Raw genomic sequence first — 8,044 nt, 5'->3', positions numbered from 1 at the left:
GCAGAAAAAGGCTGTGCTTTGATTCTTGCTTGTTCTCGTTGGGCTTGATTAAAAGAAAGGGGGGGGGGGAAACAAAATCCAGGAAAGAAAGATAGATGGTTTATGACTTCATCTGCAGAGGACAAGGGGATTTCAGTGGAGCTATGCTGAAGGTCTTATTATGGGGAATGTTACAAATGACGTCCAAATTGTTTCTTTGTTCGGTGGTGTTTAAATCATTTCTTTATTAAATGACATTTAAATCATTTCTTTATTAAATGACATTTAAATCATTTCTTTATTAAATGCTGTTTAAACCATTTCTTAGCCAAAGGGTTGGCTAAGAAGAAATTTATTGAGATGCTGTCTGAGTTAAGTTTAAGGCACCAGACTGGAAACCAAGAGACAGAGAGTTCTAGTCCCACTTTAGGCATGACAGCCAGCTGGGAGACTTTAGACCCATCACCAGGAGACGGTGAGTTCTAGTCCTGCCTTAGATATGAAAATTGGCTGGATGACTTTGGACCCATCACCAGGAGACGGTGAGTTCTAGTCCTGCCTTAGATATGAAAATTGGCTGGATGGCTTTGGACCCATCACCAGGAGACGGTGAGTTCTAGTCCTGCCTTAGGTATGAAAATTGGCTGGATGGCTTTGGACCCATCACCAGGAGACGGTGAGTTCTAGTCCTGTCTCAGGTACGAAAGCTGGCTGGGTGACTTTGGACCAATCACCAGGAGATGGTGTGTTCTAGACCTGCCTTAGGCATGAGAGCCAGCTGGCTGACTTTGGGCCAATCACCAGGAGACTGGGAATTCTAGTCCTGCCTTAGCTATGACAGCCAGCTGGGTGACTTTGGGCCAATCACCAGGCGACCACGAACTTGGAGTCCTGTGATTGTTTTCCTACAGATGTTTCATGATCCGGCCAGGCAACATCCTCAGTGTTTATTGGGTGTTTATATAGGATCGTTCTTCTCTGTTGTAGATCGCGTTCCTCTAATTCAGTTTGGAACATTCCTACAACTTGAACTGGGCTCCGTTGCGCCCGTCAGCGGAGCACTGACCTGCAGGGTTGCGGTGTAGCAAAGCAATTCTTCACTTTTTAGCTAGAATCAATCTGGGGCCTTGTTGTTGCCGTGAAGCTGAATTGAACCAAAAAGCCACACCGCCTTTCTTTAAGCAGTGACCTTTACCAAGTGGTGATTGGAAACAGTGTTCAATTTGATCATTTAAGGAAGGCCTTCTGTTGCTTACCATTTCCCAGCAAGCCTAAGGACGCTTCGCTTCACTGACGGGCGGGCGAGGCTGGGAAGACCACCCCTAGTCAGTTGGGGGAAGATGGTGCATGACTTCATCGGATTTGGAAGCGGCTTCTCTTCCAGAATCGTCGCTTTTCAGTCGCTGCGAATTCTTCCCCACGCTGATCCGATCCCTTCCCTCCCGGAGCAGAGTGTGAACTGAAGTCGCGTTCCAGGCCGGCCTCCTCACTTCCCATATGTTCAGATGCAGTTCTTGGCTTCCAAAGGGGAAGAAAAGGGCCGAGATACATTTTAAAAATGCTTATTTTGAGAGGAGACACGTGCCAAACTGCGATCCATATTTTGATCAAGAAGGCAGGCTGCTTTGAAATTTTTTATGCGCTGAAGAAAAATAAGGAGAAGAAGATGGGGAGGGAGGGAGGGAGGGAGGGAGGAAAGAAGGAAGGGAGAGAGGGAGGGAGGAAATGAGGGAGGGAGAGAGAGAGGAAGGAAGGGAGGGAGGGAGGAAAGAAGGAAGGGAGAGAGGGAGGGAGGGAGGAAAGGAGGGAGGGAGAGAGAGAGGAAGGAAGGGAGGGAGGGAGGAAAGAAGGAAGGGAGAGAGGGAGGGAGGGAGGGAGGAAAGGAGGGAGGGAGAGAGAGAGGAAGGAAGGGAGGGAGGGAGGAAAGAAGGAAGGGAGAGAGGGAGGGAGGGAGGAAAGGAGGGAGGGAGAGAGAGAGGAAGGAAGGGAGGGAGGGAGGAAAGAAGGAAGGGAGAGAGGGAGGGAGGGAGGGAGGGAGGGAGGAAAGGAGGGAGGGAGAGAGAGAGGAAGGGAGGGAGGGAGAGAGGGAGGGAGGGAGGAAAGGAGGGAGGGAGAGAGAAAGGAAGGGAGGGAGGGAAGGAGGAAGGAAGGAAAAGATGAAAGGAAGGAACATCACCAATGCTAGAAGGGAATGGGGGATGTGAGGAGGAGGAAGAGGAACAGGAGGAGGAGAAGAGCAGAGCCCTTGGTGCTCTTTGAGCTTGGCGGTTTCCTTGCAGATGTTTCATGACCCAACTAGGGAACGTCATCAGGGCTCAAAGGGAGCAGGTTGTGTGGAATGGAAGAGGAGGAGGAGGACTGTGGGGTCCTCGGTGCCCTCTGAGCTTGTTGGTTTTCATGCAGACGTTTCATGACCCAACTAGGTAACGTTATCAGTGCTAGAAGGGAGTGAGGTTTGGAGGAGGAGGAGGAGGAGGATTGTGGGGACCTTGGTGCTTGTTGAGCTTGGTGGTTTCCTTGCAGATGTCTCATGACCCAACTAGGCAACGTCATCAGTGCTAGAGGGGGGTCTGTTGAGTGGAGGAGGAGGAGGAGGACTGTGGGGACCTTAGTGCTCGTTGAGCTTGGTGGTTTTCCTGGAGATGTCTCATGACCCAACTAGGTAACATCATCGGTGCTAGAAGGGAGTGAGGTTTGGAGGAAGAGGAGGAGGATTGTGGGGACCTTGGTGCTCTTTGAGCTTGGCGGTTTCCTTGCAGATGTTTCATGACCCAACTAGGGAACGTCATCAGGGCTCAAAGGGAGCAGGTTGTGTGGAATGGAAGAGGAGGAGGAGGACTGTGGGGTCCTCGGTGCCCTCTGAGCTTGTTGGTTTTCATGCAGACGTTTCATGACCCAACTAGGTAACGTTATCAGTGCTAGAAGAGAGTGGGGTTTGCAAAGAGGAGGAGGAGTGGGATTCACTACCAGAACTGATGATATGACCTAGTTGGGTCATGAAACGTCTGCATGAAAACCACCAAGCTCAGAGAGCACCGAGGACCCCACAGTCCTCCTCCTCGTCTTCCTCCTTCTCAGCTATCATGTCACCCCCTAGTCCTTCTCTTCGTGAGACCAGACATAGCTGGTTTCCTCAACCGTTTATCCTATGGTTGAACCCCCAGACTCTTCGTCATCTTTCTGGCGGAGATCATAAAAGCCACGTGCATTAAAGAATGTGGCTAACTCAGTGACCGCTTCATTGTTCAGTAGCTCCGCTGAAAACAGGACCAAACAAAAACCATCCCTGCGTTGTTATTTCTTCGCGGCGGCCTGGAATCACGGCAGAGCCCTGAAATTGGATTAATGCTGCAATATCGGTTGTGAATCAAGAGTGAAGGACACAAGGTCATCCTTTATGGCTAGTTTATTTCCGGCTCGGTGTCAAAGAAGGGGGAGATAGAAAAGAAAATGTTTTTAAAAGGGAATATTTTTTTTCACACCAGGGAGGTGTGGCCCGTTGGACCAGCGCAGATTTTTCTTCATCTTCCATCAAAACAGGGAGAGAGAAAACATTTCAGTGGCTTGTGATCAAATTAGGAGGAGAGCTAAGTCGAGGCTTGGTAGCTCCGGCCCCAGATTTATTTGTTTACTTATTTCCCAATTTTATTTATTTTTTTAAAATCGATAAAGGCAAATGTACTTCATCCTCTTTCCTCCTCCTATTTTTTCCCCCCACAGCAACAAGCCTGTGAGCTGGGATGGGCTGCTAGAGAGTGACATGGTTTGAGGTCACCCAGCTGGCTTTCATGCCTAAGGCGGGACTAGAACTCACCGTCTCCTGGTGATTGGCCCAAAGTCACCCAGCTGGCTTTCATGCCTAAGGCAGGACTAGAACTCATCGTCTCCTGGTGTTTGGCCCAAAGTCACCCAGCTGGCTTTCATGCCTAAGGCAGGACTAGAACTCACCATCTCCTGGTGATTGGCCCAAAGTCAGCCAGTTGGTTTTCATGGCTAAGGCAGGACTAGAACTCACCGTCTCCTGGTGATTGGCCCAAAGTCACCCAGCATCTGGCTTTTGTGCCTAAGGCAGAACTAGAACTCCCCAACTCCCACTTTCTGGCCTGGTTCCTTCGACAGTAGACCAAACAAAAGTACATTTCCCACCAGTACTGGGGGGTGGGGTGGGGATGACAGAAGCTGTAGTCCATCTCCAGGGCCAGGCTCAAGAAGGCTAAATTGACAAAGTATCCCTTACACCTGAGCAACAGGTTAAAAGCAGAACTGGATCCCCATCAGCAGTCCTACACCCAAGAAACACAGTTTGAGACACCGTGCTGATTCAAACCCCCATCAAGCCATGCAGCAAACTACGTACCCTCAGCCCCCCGGTGCTTCGCCAAAACTCAGGTTTTAGGGATGCGAAGCCCACCTACTCCTGGGTGGTCCAACAAACCAGGATCAAGCAAACATGGCTAGAGGCGATCTCCCCTGCTGCTGCTTTTTTCTCTGAAGTCCTCTGCCCTTTGCCTAGTTGTTCCCTGACTCATTTCTCCTCTCCTGCAGCTCGAGACTGGCAGAAAACGAGGGCCAACAAAATATGGTAAAAAAAAAAAACGCCGCAAGAAACCGAGCGATGGGAGGCCTCTCCAGGCCCCCCCCTCCCCTCTCCTGCCGGCAATAGCGCTGGGATCTTTGCAGTCTTGTTAATATTCAGCAGACATATCGCCGAAACGTCAAGAGTTTAAAATATAGCACTGCAAACGGGCAAATTCGGGAAATTCGGTTCTTAATTGTGGGGAGGGAAGATGGCTAGCACTCCCCCCCCCCACACCCACACCCACACCAGATTTCCTTGGCCATCCAAAATGGCAAAGGGGAAGCTGGGCTTTGGGGTTAAAGCAAAGGCAATTTTTGGTTCCGTTTTGGCACGAGAGGTGTCGGGTTGCCTACGTCTGCAAGAACCCCAAGAAAGAGAGAAATCTGTCTGGTAAATAATCCCTTTCTCGCCTCCCTTGCCCTTGAGGATAGTGGCAAGCTTGGTGCCGGCGTTCTTGCATGTGTAGAGGGTTGCCAGGACCTGCCCAGGCCCCTTCCTCCTTCCCCCACCCCATTTTTATTTTCCTGGCAGAGTTGGGCCCCAATTCCATTTGAATGTCCCTCCAGGGTCTGCAAATGTGACATTACAGAACATTTAAATTCTAGGAAAGTGCACAGGCAAGCTTTACACATCAATAAACGGTTCTTTGCCGTCCTAACCAGATTCAAAGACTTGGGGATGAAGGAGAGTGGAGGGATGGAAGAGCAATAGTACCAAATCCATGCAGGTAGGCCACAATGGAGCCCGACATTTATGTTTATTTATTTAATCCCATTTATATCCCGCCCTTCTCCAAAGACTCAGGGCGGCTTACAATTTAAGCACAAACCAATGTGCTTAGCAATAGCCTTCATTCTATGTATATGCCTGCTTATTAGGGCTTTCGGGGGGGGCCCCAAGCGGCATTATTACAAAGTCAGCTTATTGCCCCCAACAATCTGGGTCCTCATTTTACCTACCTCAGAAGGATGGAAGGCTGAGTCAACCTTGAGCCTGGTGGGACTCGAACCTGCACTAATTGCAGGCAGCTGGTGTTACTTAAGGAGGCATTAGCCCACTGCTCCACCAAGGCTCAGTTGCTAAGCGAAACATTTGTTTAGTGAGTTTGGCCCCGTTCTACAACCGTCCTTGCCCTGGTTCTTAAGTGAATCTCTGCAGTTGTTAAATGAACAACGGGTTTGTTAGGATTCCCCAACCGGGTCTCTTCCGTACCTGTTTGCATTTTAATTCCCAGAATCCCCATGTCACCGAAGGATTCTGGGAACCAAAGTCCAACACCACTTGGAGCACATCATGCTGGGGTGAAGATGGTCCTGTGGATTGACTTCTCCATCAAAATGTTCGTCTCCTTTGAATTCCCATTCAGAGTCCGGTCATTTAGGGAAGGGATGCATTTTAAGTCCTTATTTAACAGCTACACTTCTTCTAAAGACAGAATTTCATCTCCATGCTCCATGCTCCATGAAGTCACCTTCTGTCCAAAACCCTATCCAAAATTGGAAGAACTTGAAGGCAGGAGAGCTGACTTTGGTGTTGTCACAACTTGGGTTAAGAGCTGCCAACTCCATCTCTTACCTAACTGGTTGTTTACACCAGAAATTAGGATGAGTGTCTCATATTTTGTTTCAATCCTAGCAACTGTATCTAAGTTTAACTGAATGCATATGGATAAGTAAAAAAGCAAATTGTATTTTTTTTTATTTTGCCAAATGTGGGCTGACACCCAAGAGAGCAAAGATGTAAAAGTTACCTTGGGTTACCTTACAATCTCCTTGGGGATGATCTGGTAGAATAGAATAGAATAGAATAGAATAGAATAGAATAGAATAGAATAGAATAGAATAGAATAGAATAGAATAGAATAGAATAGAATAGAATAGAATAGAATAGAATAATGGAATGGAATGGAATGGAACGGAATAGAAGAATAGAATAGAATAGAATAGAATAGAATAGAATAGAATAGAATAGAATAGAATAGAATAGAATAGAAAATAGACTATAGAATAGAATAGAGTAGAGTAGAGTAGAATAGAATAGAATAGAATATATACAGAATAGAATAGAATAGAATAGAAAATAGACTATAGAATAGAATAGAATAGAGTAGAGTAGAGTAGAGTAGAATAGAATAGAATAGAATAGAAAATAGACTATAGAATAGAGTAGAGTAGAGTAGAGTAGAGTAGAGTAGAATAGAATAGAATATATACAGAATAGAATAGAATAGAATAGAATAGAATAGAAAATAGACTATAGAATAGAATAGAGTAGAGTAGAGTAGAGTAGAATAGAATAGAATAGAATAGAATAGAATAGAATAGAATAGAATAGAATAGAAAAGAATAGAATAGAATAGAAAATAGACTATAGAGTAGAGTAGAGTAGAGTAGAGTAGAGTAGAGTAGAGTAGAATAGAATAGAATAGAATAGAATAGAATAGAATAGAATAGAATAGAATAGAATAGAATAGAATAGAATAGAATAGAATAGAGCTGGAAGGGACCTTGGAGGTCTTCTAGTCCAGCCCCCTGCTCAAGCAGGAGAACCTATACTGACTCAAACAGGTGAATATCTAGTCTCTTCTTAAAAATCTCCAGTGATGGAGCACCCAAACGTTGGGGGTGTAATCAAGTAGAAACTCAAGTAATCGTTCTGTTGATTAAATAGGCCTAGAACTCACAATCTCCCAGGTTCTAGCCTGGTGCTTTAACCATTAGGCCAAACCGCCTGTCCGGATTAAAATCTATCCAGCCAACACATGCAAGGAAAGGAAAACTTTGGAGACCTTGGGTTTTAGTGTCGAACTGCTTTTTCTTCCTAGGAACTTATTTGTGCACAGAAATTAGGGTAGACTTTTTTTTTTAAACCAGAGAGCTATCTTTATCGAGGAACAACTAATACTTTTTTTTTTTTAAAAAAAGGCTTTAAATACCAATCTTTGAAGGACACAAGTCCTTATTTCATGTTTCTTTTCTGCCAGAAGACTGCAGACTGCATTAGTTCTGAAAACCTGAAGGCTCAAAGACTGTGATCTTAAAGAACTGCCTGTTTGTAGCTGGGGAAAAAAAATATGTCTTTCCTGTTACTTGAGCATCGCACTTTGCTCCTTCCCCAATCCCAAGAGGAAGGCAACTCATAGTTCAATGTAAAGGATTCTTTGTTGTTTTACAGTAAATAATGGATTGCTAATGGTTTCAGAAGCGTTTGTTCCCACTCAAAAAAGAGCGATGGAAACCTGAGGCTAAGTTATTCTGAAAACATTTTGTGTAACATGGATTTCTTTCTTTCTTTCTTTTTTAAAGCTAGTTACAAAGTTTGCCTTGAGTCAAACTCAACTCCTGGTACCCAGAGGGCCCTAACTGTGTACTTTTCTCGGCACAATTATACAACCGCTTTGTCCTTAACTTGCTCCTAAGAAGTCTTCCAGGTTTGGGGCTGCAACTTATGAGAGGACTTTATTTATTTATTTTTTGCTGGTTTTTC

The sequence above is a fragment of the Vipera berus genome (assembly GCF_964194415.1).
Source record: "Vipera berus genome assembly, chromosome: 15".
Classification (NCBI taxonomy): domain Eukaryota; kingdom Metazoa; phylum Chordata; class Lepidosauria; order Squamata; family Viperidae; genus Vipera; species Vipera berus.
The sequence above is the reverse complement of the archived record's forward strand: the minus strand, read 5'-3'. Positions refer to the sequence as shown.